We start from the raw sequence: 13563 nt of genomic DNA, 5'->3' as shown, positions 1-13563 counted from the left end.
CAGTGACCAGCTCACACTCAGCGCTGGGAAAATCCGCAGCCCCCTCCCACTGGAGGAGCATTTGATGACCCCCCCCCCCGCCCCAGAGCTCCAAAGCACGAGGCATCTCCCAGTCCACAGCGAGCCTGGAGAAGGTGCCTGTTCACACACAGCCAGACAAGCGCCTGTCAGGTCCTAACACGGTGGCAAGGCGGTCGGCGGGGGAGGTCTCTGGCCAGAGCTGCCCCAGCCCAAGAGGCCGCAGCTCTGTCCTGGGCTGGGGAGAAGATGCTGTAGAAAGCTCTCGATCCAGTCCCTTTAGCGAGGCCTCCCCCAGGCAGTGGGCATCTCTAGACTCAGCGATCCTGGCCCATGATGGGAGCTTACCCTCCCCAAGGGGGTACTCGGCTGAGAGATGGGAGTGGGGGTGTGTGTGACGCAAGTGCTGGAGATCAAAGCCCTCTCCACCCATGGAGCAGGGACAGCCCAGGCAGCTGCCGTGCAAGCTGCCCGCAGGCCATTCCCCCTGCTAGCGCCCTCGCCCTGCCTGGGAGGAACAGCCTCCGGGCCAGGGAGAGACGTCAGGTTCAGTCCATGGCCAATCAGAGCCGCTGTGACAGGGAACAGCCGAGGGGAGCTGCACCGAGCGTGGCAGACAGATGGGAGCAGCTCTCGGTCCCTGCCAACTGGGCCAGACCCAGCCGAGTAGCCTAGACGTGAAAGGCCCCTAATCCCACTGCACTGAGCCAGCCAGGGCCTCCGCCTCGGCTATATTTAAAGCATTTGCTACCAGTCAGCAAACATGCCTGTCCCTTAGCTGGTGCTGGAAGGTGTGTGCTGGGCATTGGGCTGTTTTCCTCGGGGAATTCACTTGGTGCACAGTCCTGGCACTGCCTTACCCCAGCCAGGGTTACAGCTGTGGCTCCTCAGGGAGATTTCTGTGGTGCACTCCTCCCCTAGGCACAAACACGCAGACACTCGGCTCACACAGCCCTGCCGACTGGCACCCATCACGCATTTACCCTCCACCAGCTTTCAAAGGGTAACAGCATCATGGGACAGGAAGGGACCTCGAGAGGTCGTCTGGTCCAGTCCCCTGCACTCATGGCAGGACAAAGTATCTTCTAGACCATCCCTGACAGGGGTTTGTCCAACCGGCTCTTGAAAATCCCCAATGCTGGAGATTCCACAACCTCCCAAGGCAATTTATTCCAGTGCTTAACCACCCTGACAGGACGTTTCTCCTAATGTCCAACCTAAACCGCCCTTGCTGCAATTGAAGCCCGTTGCTTCTTGTCCTGTCCTCAGAGGTTAACAGGAACAAATTTTCCCTCTCCTCCTTGTAACAACTTTTTATGTACTTGAAAACGGTCATGTCCCCTCTCAGTCTCCTCCTCTCCAGACTAAAACCAACCCAATTTTCTCAATCTTCCCGCATAGCTCATGGTTTCTAGACCTTTCATCATTTTTGTTGCTCTTCTCTGGACTTTCTCCAATTTGTCCACATCTTTCCTGCAATATGGTGCCCAGAACTGGACACAATACTCCAGTGGAGCCTAATCAGCACGGAGTAGAGCGGAAGAATGGCTTCCAGTGTCCGTCTTACAACACTCTGCTAATACAGCCCAGAAGGATGTTTGCTTTTTTTGCAACAGCCTTACACTGTTGACTCTTATTTAGCTTGTGATCCACTCTGACCCCCAGATCCCTTTCCGCAGGACTCCTTCCTAGGCAGTCAGTTCCCATTTTGCATGTGTGCAACTGATTGGTCCTTCCTAAGTGGAGTACTTTGCATTTGTCCTGATTGAATGTCATCCTATTTACTTCAGACCATCTCTCTAGTTTGTCCAGATCATCTTGAATTTTAATCCGATCCTCCAAAGCACTTGCAACCCCTCCCAGCTTGGTATCATCTACAAATTTTATAAGTGTTCGCTCTATGCCATGATCTAAATCATTGAAGAAAATATTGAACAGAACCAGACCCAGAACTGATCCCTGTGGGACCCCACTCGTTATGCCCTTCCAGCATTACTGTGAACCACTGAGAACTACTCTCTGGGAACGGTTTTCCAATCAGTTTTGTACCCACCTTATAGTAGCTCCATCTAGGTTGCATTTCCCTAGTTTGTTTATGAGAAGATCATGTGAGACAGTATCCAAAGCCTTACTTAAGTCAAGATATACCACCTTGGTGCTTCCCCTCTATTCACAAGGCTTGTTACCCTGTCAAAGAAAGTTATCAAGTTGGTTTGCCATGATTTGTTCTTGACAAATCCCTGCTGTTACTTATCACCTTATTCTCCTCTAGGTGTTTGCAAATCGATTGCTTGATTATTTGCTCCATTATCTTTCCAGGTACTGAAGTTAAACTGACCTAATTCCCTGGGTTTTCTTTATCCCCCTTCTTATAGATTGGCACTATTTGCCTTCTTCCAGTCCTCTGGAATCTCTCCCGTCTTCCATGAGTTTGCAAAGGTAATCGCTAATGGCTCAGATAGCTCCTCAGCCAGCTCCTCAGTATTCTAGGATGGGGTTCATCAGGCCTTGTCTAAGTAATTTTTAACTTGTCCTTTCCTTTCCTTTCCACGTTTCCCGTCTCCTCTCGTCTCCTTTCCCAGCGTACAGGTCCGGTTACGCTGCAGACTCCTGGGGGAATTCTGTGCCAAAACATTACAAATTCTGCACACAATATTTTAAAATTCTGCAAATTGTCAAATAAATGTGGAGGCTCCATGCTGGCACTGGGGAGCACAGGCCACTGGCTGCACGGAGGTAGGAGATCACCCTGCAGCTCCCCCCCAGGACACGGACTCAGCGGTGAAGCTGCACCCAAGCCTGACACAGCGCAAGGACTGGGCCTGCCCCAGAAACACCCAGAGCCCTGCCCCCACCCCCCATGCCAGGTGCACCAGGTGTGGGCAGGCAGGCTCAGCAAGGCAGGATCCAGGTGTGGAGGAGCTTAGTGTGGGGGGCTCCAGGTGTGGGGCGAGACGGTTCTGTGTGGGGCAATCTGGGTGCGGGCGGCTCAGTGGGGGATTCAGGTGCAGGGGTTTGTTGAGGGGTTCTGTGTGCAACAGTAATGGGACTCTGCAGGGAGGTCCAGGTGAAGGTGGCTGGGGTTTGTCAGGGTGGTCCAGGTGCACGGGGAGTGGGGCTCATTGAGGGGTGAGGCTCGCTGGGAAGGACTGGGCATGAGGGGGTCTGGATGCATGGGGGTTGGGCGGATGGAGGAGCAGCTCCCTGTACAGGGATCTTTCCTCTGCAGCTGAGGAGCGATGGGTGCAGGCAGCTGGGAGCAGGGGCAGTTTGCAGAGATTCCCGCAGCTGGGGAAAAATCTGGGGGTGGGTCTGACCCAGCCCCAGATGCTGTGCAGGGGAAGAGGAAGTTCTGTCCTCCCTAACCTAGCTGGGACTAGCAGCTGAGCCTGGCACAGGGTAGGAGCTATCAGCCGGGTCTGATCCAGTCTCGCCCCCTGCCCCACAGCGATTTACCTCTCTGCAGGCTGCCCTGAGCACCTGAAACGTACTGCTGGGGAGGGTCGCATGACCACTCCTGGGGTTTCCCTTTGCTTCCACATCAGAAAGTCATTTTTCTGCAGGGAAGCAAAGAAATCTGCGGGGGCATAAATTCTGCGCATGTGCAGTGGTGCAGAATTTCCCCAGGAGTAACTTTGGAAAAAAGTGTGCTCTTGACTCAGGTTAGCAGCTCGAGTTCAAACCTGTAAGGCAGCTGGAGGTGGAGCTGGAGCTGCTAACTGGAGCTAAAGGCCATTGTGGTGTCTTTGCTGCTATTTGAATCCGAGTTCGGAACCCCCCGTCTGCAGTGCAGACAAACACCCTAAACGGCTACGCCTTGCACTGAAGCTCCAAGCTACGCAAGCGCTGGCTGTCACCGGGCAGTGCCACCCTCACAAGGAAGCTGTCTGGCTGCCCATGAAGCAGCTCCTTCCCTTGCTCAGTGGATGTGCCACATGCCAAAGTCTTACTCCCCGTGTCCCAGCTGAGCACTGCAGCCGAACTGCCTTCCCAGCAGGAACGGTTACCAGCTGTCCCGAACACGTCACACAAACAGTGACAACCGGCCTTTCCCTCCAGTCACCTTGCTCTGTTTCCAGGTGCTCGCCATGGAGTCAAGAATAACTGCTCCCAAGCCAGGGCCGGGGAGGTGGAAAAGTGTAGCCAGACACAGACACTGACGAGCCCAGGCCCAAAGCCAGGAATGCACCCCAAGGTGCCTACCCACACCTGGCGGGCGATTTACCGGTCACCCTGTTACATGGGGGTGCCGCAGCCAGCATTAGATGCAGCAGCCAAGCACATGAACCCCAGACACCGGTTATCTTCCCTGCCCGGCTACCCCAAGAGCCAGCACCATGGCCCCCGCTCCAGAGTCAGGAGCCTCTCCTCCTGCGCCAGTCTGCCATGGGCCAGGAGCCAGGCCCCAAGGCACGGGTCCCGTCATGGGAGGTCACCTTCCCTTACACATATTTATCCACCTGGCAGGCAGCAAGAGAGCTGAACTGCTCTTGGGCACTCACTCAAATCGCCCGCCAGGGCCCTCCCCGCATGCATCTCCGCCTGAGAGCGAGGAAGACGGTACCGAGCACAGCACCCTGCTCAGTTCCTGCAACGTAGCTCACCTCTCCTACCCCCCTGCAGCCACAGCCCCCGCTCCCTACACACACCCTGCAGCCCAGGCTGCTGCGACGGGCTCGGCACATCGGTCCATCTTCAGCCAGCGCAGGATGTGCCTGGCAAGGCGCGTCTGTTTCACACATGGAGCCTCCGGCTCCCCTGCTTTGCGAGCTGTCAGTTCAGGGTGTCTGGTTCTGATCTAAGGCCTGCCACGTTGAAGGCACGAGCGCCTCAGACCAGTCTCTGCCCTCCTTGGTCTCCATTAGGCACTGAGTGAGACGCATGAGCCAATGACCCCCCCCCCCCCGCACCACCACCATTCGACATTGGGGAAGGTAGCGCCAGATGCATGGGCTGGGTGGTCTCCCCCATCTCAGAGCAACGCCACCTGCATCTCCCGTCCCAGGTGTAACAAAGTGGGACTGGTTTTAATGTGCTCTGAATACTGTGTGGGGGCCTCAACTCTGGCCGACCCTCTGTCGCCTAGCAAGTAATGGCCAGGCCCTTCCTCCCTGCAAGGGGATGCTAAAGGTGTGGGAGACAGAGAGATCAGGTGACCTGCTGGCCCGGGAAAGAGAGACAGCCCAGAGAGGAGGGGCTGGAGGGGGTTTGGGAGTTTTTTGGAAGCTGGCTGGGAAATGGAGGGGAGCCCCGAGGAGGCTCAGGCCTCCCTCCGGGGCGGTGGCCTCCCTGAGGCCCCAGAAGGACCTAACTGAGGGGGGGTCTTGTGGTCTGTACTGGCAAGACCTGTTTTGGACTGTGTTCCTGTCATCTAAATAAACCTCTGTTTTACTGGCTGGCAAGAGTCACGTCTGACTGCAAGGTGGGGGTGCAGGGCCCTCTGGCTTCCCCAGGACCCCGCCTGGGTGGACTCGCTGTGGGAAGCACACGGAGGGGCACATGCTGAATGCTACGTGTGAGCTTCCTGCCCTAAAGACAGTCTGCTCCGAGGGAGAGGAGGCTCCCAAAGTCCTGCCTGGCTTTGTGGGGAGCAGTTCCAGAGCATCGCCCGGGGACTCCGTGACACCAGGCTCGCCGGCTCAGCTGTTCCTGGTGCTCCTTCCTCCCCCTGGACTCCCCCTGCTCCATCCCCAGTAGCGGCTTCATTAATACCACAAACAACTGCAGGGAAAGAGTGAATCCGATGAGAGCGGGAGTTGGCGCAAGTGAAAGCTGAGACGTGACCAGACAATACCATGAGCATAATTGCCCCCAGCCAGGGCATCTGCTAGCTTCTCGCCCAGCAAATTTACCAAATGCTGAGGTCAGGTCACCATCATGGGACCTAACCAAGACCTATCTTCTATATGGAGGCCAGCAGGACACGATACTGGCCCATCCGCCATGAGGCGTTCTGACTGGGTCACACTCCCATCCAGATTTGCACGTACGGCAGAACCCCTCTTTTACAAACTAACGGGGGACTGAGAAGTTCATAAAAATCGACAGTCACAAAACAGAACATCCCCGAGTTCCAGCCAGCGCGCTGTGTCGCTGCTCTCCTGCCCGTCAACCACGGCGAAGCCACGGCCGGCACACGGAACGCGAAGGGACGACGCCCTGTTCGCCAGCAACGTCGCCGTTACGCCACGGCCGGCGCCCGGAACGCGAAGGGACGACGCCCTGTTCTCCAGCAACGTCGCCGTTACGCCACGGCCGGCGCCCGGAACGCGAAGGGACGACGCCCTGTTCTCCATCGACGTCGCCGTTACGCCACGGCCGGAACGCGAAGGGACGACGCCCTGTTCGCCAGCGACGTCGCCGTTACGCCACGGCCGGCGCCCGGAACGCGAAGGGACGACGCCCTGTTCTCCATCGACGTCGCCGTTACGCCACGGCCGGCGCCCGGAACGCGAAGGGACGAGGCCCTGTTCTCCATCGACGTCGCCGTTACGCCACGGCCGGCGCCCGGAACGCGAAGGGACGAGGCCCTGTTCTCCAGCAACGTCGCCGTTACGCCACGGCCGGCGCCCGGAACGCGAAGGGACGACGCCCTGTTCGCCAGCAACGTCGCCGTTACGCCACGGCCGGCGCCCGGAACGCGAAGGGACGACGCCCTGTTCACCAGCAACGTCGCCGTTACGCCACGGCCGGCGCCCGGAACGCGAAGGGACGACGCCCTGTTCTCCATCAACGTCGCCGTTACGCCACGGCCGGCGCCCGGAACGCGAAGGGACGACGCCCTGTTCGCCAGCAACGTCGCCGTTACGCCACGGCCGGCGCCCGGAACGCGAAGGGACGACGCCCTGTTCTCCATCGACGTCGCCGTTACGCCACGGCCGGCGCCCGGAACGCGAAGGGACGACGCCCTGTTCTCCATCGACGTCGCCGTTACGCCACGGCCGGCGCCCGGAACGCAAAGGGACGACGCCCTGTTCTCCAGCAACGTCGCCGTTACGCCACGGCCGGCGCCCGGAACGCGAAGGGACGACTCCCTGTTCTCCAGCAACGTCGCCGTTACGCCACGGCCGGCGCCCGGAACGCGAAGGGACGACGCCCTGTTCGGCAGCAACGTCGCCGTTACGCCACGGCCGGCGCCCGGAACGCGAAGGGACGACGCCCTGTTCTCCAGCAACGTCGCCGTTACGCCACGGCCGGCGCCCGGAACACGAAGGGACGACGCCCTGTTCTCCAGCAACGTCGCCGTTACGCCACGGCCGGCGCCCGGAACGCGAAGGGACGACGCCCTGTTCGCCAGCAACGTCGCCGTTACGCCACGGCCGGCGCCCGGAACGCGAAGGGACGACGCCCTGTTCTCCAGCAACGTCGCCGTTACGCCACGGCCGGCGCCCGGAACGCGAAGGGACGACGCCCTGTTCGCCAGCAACGTCGCCGTTACGCCACGGCCGGCGCCCGGAACGCGAAGGGACGACGCCCTGTTCGCCAGCAACGTCGCCGTTACGCCACGGCCGGCGCCCGGAACGCGAAGGGACGACGCCCTGTTCTCCAGCAACGTCGCCGTTACGCCACGGCCGGCGCCCGGAACGCGAAGGGACGACGCCCTGTTCGCCAGCAACGTCGCCGTTACGCCACGGCCGGCGCCCGGAACGCGAAGGGACGACGCCCTGTTCTCCAGCAACGTCGCCGTTATGTGATTCCCACCCCAGTCCCGTCAGGAAAACGATTGGGAGAGACGGGCAGCTGTAAGCGTGGGGCTCACAAAATCGAGGTTCTGCTCTCAGGTGGTTGGGGCTAGTTCTAGAGCAACATTTGCCAGGGCAGGGGGTGGGTTAGCGGCGGGGGGGAGGGGCAGCCTGTATGGGACAGACCAGACAGCAGGGAAACACAGAATGACTAGGAGGCAAGAGCACATCCACCGGCTCCCGTTCCCCCACCTTCTTGCCACCCCCCTCCCCAGCGTGACCCAAGGCAGGACCGTTCCCACCTGAAAGGGTGTCTCCTTTCACCAGGCCCTAAGGATCCTCCAAAGCAGGTATTAAGCGCCTGCAGCCCGCTAATCCCCTTGCCAGACAGACAGTGGCGCAGTCCCTGCTAGAGCGCTCCAAGAACCGGGCTCCAGACCCCCCGAGGGACGCCTGGAGAGGGGGGCGTGTCTGGTTGAACGGCCTCTCGCTTGTGCTACAAGTGGGTTCTCGCATGGGGCTGCTGCTGGCTAGTTACGGATTGTCATTAAAGAGATCGATTGACATCGTAATGGCTTGTATATTCCCCCTGAAGCGCAGTGGCCTCCCGTGACCTTTTCAGTATTCCACAGTTTGATGAAGTGGCATCTCAGGCCCCGCTGTGCAGGTTGCTGAGGCCATAAAGCAGCGAACGGGGCACTGAATTTGAAGCGGTCCCATAATTCAGGGAGCACATGACAGGTTAACAATAGAGGCCTCGTTCATTACAGCGCCGGACAGGGCAAGAATGGGTTTCTAGTGAAAGGAACATAGACCCAGCGCCACTCATCCATCTTCCCCCATGACAGACACACACACACAGTGTGTGCGCGAGAGAGAGATCCACACAACAATCTTTACACTAATGATGGCTCATATTTGCAACGGTTCCAGTGTAAATGGCTGTTCACACAGTGAACCCCCTCCTGGATCGAGGGGAAGAGACGCACAGCCCCAGACCCAACACTGACACTGCGCAGCTCTGCCTCAATTTCCCCACCCATGAAGCAGGGACCGTCCGTTCCCCGCCCTGCAGGGGGTGCGTTAGGGTGTGACTCTTGCTGTCTCTTTCTACCAGGGACTTCCCGCCCCAGATTTTAGGCACCTGGCCAGCTTCTTAGGTCCTGCGGAGCTCTCACCCCCCACCCAGCGTGGGGCCAGCCAGGAAGGAGATACGGAGCCAGAGCATTGTTAGTGCATCGCTCGTATTCCACCGCCGTGTTTCCTGGGACCAGAACACGGTGCCAGTTCCAGGGGGCTCTGGCTCCGCAGCACGGGAGCCTTTCATGAAACTGTGGTTACGTGGCTGAAAGGAGAAAGGGCCCCAAACCATCCTGCAGTGCAGCGTGCGGCCTTGGGGCAGCCGTGCGAGTCCCAGGATACGAGAGATGTTACCGCGGCCGCCTCATCTCCCTTTAAACGATCAGTAGGCTGCAGCCTGAAAAGCGCCCTGGGGGAGAATTGTGGACTGAGCTTCCAAGCCCAGATGGGCCGGCACGGACACCCCCTCCTGCGGTTCTCCCCCCGCCCGGTGCTGTGGGAACTAAACACACACGCTAACAAGTTGCAGACCCTGCTACTGCACCCCCTCCGCCTGCCCAGCCATTTCCCGGCACCGAGGGCTCCAGGGTCCTCGCGGCCCCGCCTGCCTGCCAAGCCCGATCGAATCTAAGAGGCTGGCTTCGATTACTGCAGCTAATGCAGGCCAGAGCGCGGGAAGGGGCTGCTGGGGAAAGCCACGCTGCAGGGCTCTTGGTTAAGGAGTTCTCTGCCTGAGCGGCAAGGGAGACTGCACCAGCAGGAATCACTTCTCTCCATAACGGGCAATTACTCCTGCAGCCCTAACGAACGGTGCCAGCGCCTCCCCGCCCAGGGCTCTCCATTTCCAGAGCTGTAATTCCCCTAGAGATGGGCTGCCCCACGACAGCCATCGCAGACATTCCAGCTTACGTGGTGGATTCAAGCACAGGCCCCCCCCGCTCGGGGCCATCTTTACCAGGAGGTGGGTCACAGAGAGACGACAGGTCCCAGCATGCAACACACCAGCTTGAGCAGAGTAGCAGATTGACGGTTGCATGCTATGTCTGCTAGGGTCATACCTCCATGGTCCAGATGTGGGCACCTGTGATTCACTCCCATGCAGGGCCAATCGGGGCAGGCCCCGGGCTCCTGGCATGTTACCAATACAGGCTCCCCGCCCTCCACCGGGCAAGGACTTGGCATTGCCCCAATGACAAGACCCTATAGAAAAGGGAGAGCAGTGCATGGCATGCAATCCGCACCGTGGAACGCACGGCTTCACACGGCTCAGCTAACCTGCGGAACTCATTGCCAGGGGATGCCGTGAAGGCCAAAGGTATAACTGGGCTCAACAAAGAATTAGATGCATTCCTGGAGGAGAGGTCCATCAATGGCTATTAGCCAAGATGGCCAGGGACACCAGGCCATGCTCAGGTTGTCCCGAAGCCTCTGACTGACAGAAGCTGGGCCTGGATCGCTCAGTGATTGCCCTGTTCTGTTCATTCCCTCTGAAGCACTTGGCTCCAGCCACTGTCGGAAGACGGGATGCTGGGCTAGGTGGGCCGTCCTTGTGATGCACAGCAGGCATCCCTGGAAGCCTCGTGTCCTCAGCAGCACTGCACGCCCCCCGCCACAGAGGCAGACAGCAATCACCGTGCAGGGCGTGACCCTCTCCCAGGATGCACAGACGGGAGCAACAGCAAAGGGGCTCATCGCAGGATGGTCCCGTGGGTACAGGAACCCCGGGTTCTACCCCGGCTTGGCACGACCGTGGGCGACTGGACTGCGAGCTCACTGGGGCAGGGACTCTCTCCCCATGCACACAGCAGGCCCCTCTAAGGCATTACACTGGTGCAACACAAATCCTGACACACAACGGCTCAGGCAGACGCCACCTTCCTTTGGCTTCCAGTTCCCTTATATTTAACGCCTCCCTTCCCGGATCAGGAAACCTCAGAGCGTGACTGGCTGATGACAGTGACTCAGATGAACTCCTGATGCTGACCCCCTCTGGCAGGGATCTTCTCCCACTCCCTTCCTCAGCCAGAGGCAGGCCCATGTCCTGCTCCGCCTGCCCCCCCCCGCCCCTTTTATTTTGGTGCACTTGTCACTGCATATTTTTATTCCAACCTTTGTCAGCTGTTCACCTGCTTCTAGGGGCAGGGAGCAGCAGCAGCTCTGCACTGCTCCAGGGGCCACTAGCTAAGAACAGAGCGAGCCCAGTGACAAAGAGAAGGGGAAAGCAGTTCCCATTACCTGGCTCGCACACAGCCTGGTACCGAGCCTGCAGCTTCCATCAGCCCGAATTTCCGCTCCTCCATCTCGCTTCCCGACAGCAGCTCCCTGCAGGAGGGACGCCCCCATCCCCTCCGGTTTCAATAAAGCCGCGTTCGTCCCGTTGGCTTTCATGCACCCTTCTCCCCACCTGCTATTGCACTGCTGTTTTGCATCAGCGGAGATGCTGGTACCCGCCCAGAAATGGCAAGGCCCAGGGGCTCTCAGCTCATCGAAAGCCCCATGTTATGGACCCAGCTGCCAAGTCCCAGGATGCTCGGCACGCAGACCGGCCGAGGGAGCATGTCCTTTTGGACTTGCTTTGCGGGTGGCTCTTGCAGTTACACCGCATTGCGAGTGGCTGGTGAGAGGCTCTTTGGAGCAGGAGCCAGACGGGCGCTTGCTCAGAGTGGGTTAGACCAGCACCGGCCCTGGGCTGGGTGGAGCCGGTGCCGTGGCAGCAGGTGCGTTAGAGGTGGGGGAACAGCGATGCTGCTGCTGGTTAGGACCAACCCAAGCCTACAAAGCGTGAAAGCTGCACCAGCGGGCCGGAAAGGGGAGAGGAAGCTGACGAGGTCACAGGCAGGAGAGGAGCTTGGAGCAGCTCAAAGCCGCTGACCGGACTGAGCCGGATCTCAGGGGGAAGAGACACAGGAAGGGCGTGAAAGGGTGTCATTTGGAGGCAAGGACAATGATTAACCTGAGGGACCCGGCTTGTTCTGGGGACGTCCTTGGTCAGTTCTTTGCAGCAGGAATCCTGGCACCCAGGCTGGAACTTGCCACACACTCCCGGACCAGAGGGAGAGTGAGGCGGCAGGTCCGTCCCACCGTTAAAACAGAGCTTTCAGCGAGCACCGGGGCAGAGTCCAGAGGCTGGCGCTGGGATCTCTCTGCGAGGCTGCACCCTTGAACTGTGCTGAAAGCTCTAGAGAGAGAGGACAAAGCGAGGGCCCTGCCTTGCACCCAGTGTGTCACCTCTGGGGACCCCGGTCAGGAAAACAGAGGCCAGGGCTGGAAGAGCAGGCTCACTGGGCCTAGTCCCAGCCATTAGCTCAGAGCAGGGCTGCGGGATGCTGGGGTTGCACAAGAAAGCCCCTCCCGCTGCACACGCTCCTCTGGGGGAGGTGGGGCTGATAAACAGGGCATCGGGGTCACCCTGCAAAGAAGCCGTGGTTCTGCGGTAGAGCAGAGACTGGTCGTTCTTCTCTGGAGCCCTGGGCTTTCCCAGGTGGACTGGTCCCCACGCCCCCCATGACACACAACCCCCGAAGGGAGTGAGACAAACCTGGCACATCGGGTCAGGGCTTAGACCCTCCAGCTACGATCGTCCGTTAAACCACGCCCGTGCCCATGGGATAGGTGCGCCCGTCACACCACGCAGCACTGCATTGGCACCAAAGCGTGGCACAGGTCCGAGCCAATCCTCACCCCCCGCCAGGAGAAAGGCAACTCGCTGTGCAGCGGGGAACTTGGCGGAGCTTCCAGTTCCCCAGCACTGGGTTTAGGAGACAGGACCCCGGCCTGAGGCTTCTCCTCCAATGCACATTCTGTCAGGCCACGCTGCCAAGCCTGGGCACCACAGGACCAGTCTCCCCCTGCCCCGTACACATCTCCCTGGGCACCACCGGACCCGTCTGCCCCCTGCCCCGTACACATCTCCCTGGGCACCACCGGACCCGTCTGCCCCCTGCCCCGTACACATCTCCCTGGGCACCACCGGACCGGTCGGCCCCCTGCCCCGTACACATCTCCCTGGGCACCACAGGACCCGTCTGCCCCCTGCCCCGTACACATCTCCCTGGGCACCACAGGACCCGTCTGCCCCCTGCCCCGTACACATCTCCCTGGGCACCACAGGACCCGTCTGCCCCCTGCCCCGTACACATCTCCCTGGGCACCACAGGACCCGTCTGCCCCCTGCCCCGTACACTTCTCCCTGGGCACCACAGGACCGGTCGGCCCCCTGCCTCTATACACATCTCCCTGGGCACCACAGGACCCATCTGCCCCCAGCCTCTATACACATCTCTCAGTTCCAGTGGAGTGACCCAGTGACTGCCAGAGAGCTGGGTGTGCAGATAAGCCCTGGCTGCTTTCTGGCCCCCGCGGGACGCCCGGCAGGGTCTCTGCCATCTTACAGTCCTACATCTCACTCTACAGCAACCCGAGACCACCCCGCCCCCCTCGGAGGGGACGAAGGGGGCGCACGCTGGCCATGGGGCAGCTGACCAGGAACACTGCAGCGAAGCAGTCGGTGTGGGCGGAGAGGTGCTGGCCGTGCAGGATGGGAGGGCTCTCAGGGTTTTCTGCCGGCCTCCTGCCACAGGCGTGGTCCCTGGGCACTGCCATGTCTCTGCCCGGAAGCCGGGTCTCCATTCAGGTCAGTAACTTTCCCGGCAGGCCGCACAGCTCCGGCTCGGCTCCCAGAGAGCCAGGCTCAGAGATGGCAAGCTCCGATCTTTACGCCTGTGTTCGAACAGGCTGCGTAGAAGAGAAACCAGATCCCCGGAGCGTCTGCGAAAGCCCCCCA

General features: G+C 59.9%; 1 protein-coding gene across 1 annotated transcript in view; it reads right to left on the bottom strand.

Annotated features, from left to right (window-relative positions):
- Nucleotides 1–13563, bottom strand: part of TTYH2 (tweety family member 2) — a 43361-nt gene that overhangs the window by 23518 nt on the left and 6280 nt on the right. The gene's annotated exons all lie outside the window — the stretch shown is intronic.

The sequence above is a fragment of the Mauremys mutica genome, chromosome 12 (assembly GCF_020497125.1).
Source record: "Mauremys mutica isolate MM-2020 ecotype Southern chromosome 12, ASM2049712v1, whole genome shotgun sequence".
Taxonomy (NCBI): domain Eukaryota; kingdom Metazoa; phylum Chordata; order Testudines; family Geoemydidae; genus Mauremys; species Mauremys mutica.
Note: the sequence above shows the minus strand (reverse complement) of the source record. Positions and strands in the feature narration are given on the sequence as shown.